The sequence below is a fragment of the Prionailurus viverrinus genome, chromosome D1 (genome assembly GCF_022837055.1).
Source record: "Prionailurus viverrinus isolate Anna chromosome D1, UM_Priviv_1.0, whole genome shotgun sequence".
Taxonomy (NCBI): Eukaryota; Metazoa; Chordata; class Mammalia; order Carnivora; family Felidae; genus Prionailurus; species Prionailurus viverrinus.
In genome coordinates, this window is record NC_062570.1 from 110,867,083 (window position 1) to 110,870,065 (window position 2,983).

Here is a 2,983-nt window from a genome sequence, read left to right on the forward strand (position 1 = left end):
TTCCTTTCCGTTTCTCACACACACACACACACACACACACAAAGACACAGAGGTTAAATGCTGTGCCCACTTGGCTCGCCAATGGAATCCAGGATGTTTACTTAGGTCTGACTCCCAAACATCTGCCCTGCTCTATTTGCCCTAAACATGCGTTCCAGGGCATCGCCAAATGTGAACATTCCATTCAATACCCACCAACCCAAAACCCACTGGCAAAAAAACCCCACACACCTTAATGTCACCATGTGCTTTAAAACTACCTGCTGTGATGTGTAGTTATGTAAGATGTGTTCACAGTGCCCTTTTTAGAGAGAACGTTCTCCGCTCTGGCAGGGGTATCTGGATTCAGGCAAGACCTGGGACCCAGCAAAAGACCTGGACGCTTCTGTGGTTACAGGTTACAAGGTGGTAGATTTCTTCGCTGCAGCTCTTCCGCTTCGAGCCTGTTATCTTGGAAAGCTTCCACTTTTCTATAAGCCACCTTAAAAAATGTCAGACCGCTCACAGACATGTGGTTCTCGAAGCTGAAAGAGCAGCCCTTGCGTCAGGCCACCTGTCCCACCGGCGCCATTCTACCCGACCGACTGGGGAAGATTCTGCACGCGACCTCCCTCCCAGAGGGCTCCCCGGCAAACGGAAGTGTCTGCCGACAGGTGGCTTAACTGGAAGCTGTTTGGAAGCTGATAGGCATCACCCCCCCCGACGGCCACAGGATGGCGAGCCCACCCCATCAGACACACTAGATTGTGCCGACAGGGACCTGACAGCTCAGAAGTCTCCCAGACCTGCTCGCCACATAAGGCTGCCCAGCTTCCATCCCGTGGACCCTTCCTCTCCATCTCGCCATAGCAGTGGCGGCAGATGGGCAGACGGGACTCTTAATTCTGCCGGTGCAATCTCTTCCCCTGGGGACGTTTCAAAGTATGAAGCAGGTGCCTGTCTGTGCCACCCTGGCTAGAGCTACGAGTCGGACCAGATCATCTCCAGATGGGGCTCAAAGCCAGCGAGAGGCACGTCCACAGTGACCCCAACAGATGTACCCCAAGGCAACAGAGCTGGGGCAAAGGTGTTTGGCTTGTGCCTTCCGAAGGCTTAAGATGATGGAGAGAGGAACGAATGGAAGAGAAAAGCCTTTATGACCCAACGTGATGCGTCACCTGGCAGCCTGCAATGGCAGGAGTCACGGGCCAGATGCTCATCTGCCCGGCTCTGGCCCACAATGAGGCCACTGAGCACTGAGGGGTCAGACTGAGAGCTATGGGTCAAGCTCCTGTCACCACAGATCCTTGGGGGGCTGCAGGCCCTTGCTAGACATTTATTAATTTTTAAAAAATGCACTGTGCCGGCCTAGTTTCAGTTAATGCCTAATAAAGGGAAAAACTGTTGACATAGCACCCCTGAGTCTGACACTGGGCAGCTGAAGTGAGCAAGATCCTTCGCTCTCAGAGATGACACAAGCCAGCAGCCTGGGAGGAAAACAATCCTTTTTAGAAGCATGCCATTCCCAGGTGGAGGCGGCCTGAGCTTAACATTACATTAAATGAGACACAACCAGGGTGAGGAGAGATCAGACCCCAGGGGAAAAGAGCTCACGCTGCACACTAGGCTGGTGGGGTGGGTTGCACAAGCGCCCAGAACAGACGAGTCAGTCACTGCCCAGTTCGTGTGTACTTCTTACATCCACTTTGATCTCTATACAAACCCTCCATCTAACGCCCTCCCCACGGTTCACCAGGAGGCCCAAGGGTGGCCAGGGGACGCCTTCTCATTGGCCCTGCTGCTGCCTCCCAACGGTCACTCCTACTCCTTGCTTCGGGGAGAGTGCTTCTCACCCCCAGGGGGGTTTCTGTCTTCACTGGCTGGGAAGATAGCGTGCGGGTCTTTAACAGGTTGCACTTTCCTACCACCTGCGCAGGAGACAGCCCTGCACGAGCTCCGGGGACCTCACGGACATGCCAGGCAATCTGTGTTAGGAGACAGCTTGAACTCTCAGGCCTCAGGGGCCCATGACCAAGCACTGACACCTAATATCTACGGAGAACTAGTGTGCGGGGGGGGGGGGGGGGGGGGCACATAAGGGCTTTACGAGCTTTTTCTCTTGCTTTTTTATTTTTGAGACAGAAAGTGTGAGTGGGGGAGGGGCAGAGAGAGAGGGAGAGACAGACAGACAGACAGGATCCCAAGCAGGCTCTGCACTGTCAGCAAAGAGCCCGACATGGGGCTTGAACTCATGAACCGTGAGATCATTCCCTGAGCTGAAACTGGATGCTTAACTTTAGGTGCCCCCAAAGGAGACCGTGAATTATGAATGAATAGCTACTTGACCTTGGACAAATGACTCTGAGCCCACTTTCTCATCTACGAAATTAGCATGACACCACTTTTCCATAGGGGCACTGTGAGGCTGTGAGGCTTTCACGAAGTCCTATAAGTAAAGACTGGTTCTCTTCTCTCCTCAGCTGGAGGCACTGAAGGGCAGGAAGGACCATGAGGAGGCTCTATGGGAACCCTACGGCTCCCCAAAACTGGAAGCCCACACTTCCTCTCTGCAGGCATCTCCTGTGATCACCCACCGCGTGCTCGTCAATCCTGGCCTGCCTTCTTGAGGTCCACACCTTCAGAAGGTCCCGGCGCAGTCTGGGTCACTACTGCTCTGACTGGATTACAGTTCTGAGGGCAAAACCCCTCCAGCAACACCACTGCTGGCCACACAGGAGTCTCCCGGGCTCCAGGGCTCAACACTTGCCACTAATTCACTCGAAGATGCTATTTCTCATGTGTTGTTACTTTGTCAACTACAAATTGACAAATTACTTGCCAAAGTAACTGGCAAGACCGTAGAAATGCAGAAAAAGTTTGCCACCGTGCTACATGGAAATAAAACCTGTGGTTGGGACTCTGTAACGCTCTAGAGACAAAGGACTACGGATGATGTGAGAATAGACAACATTAAAACCATGGTGCGAGGGCTGGGGCATTGTGA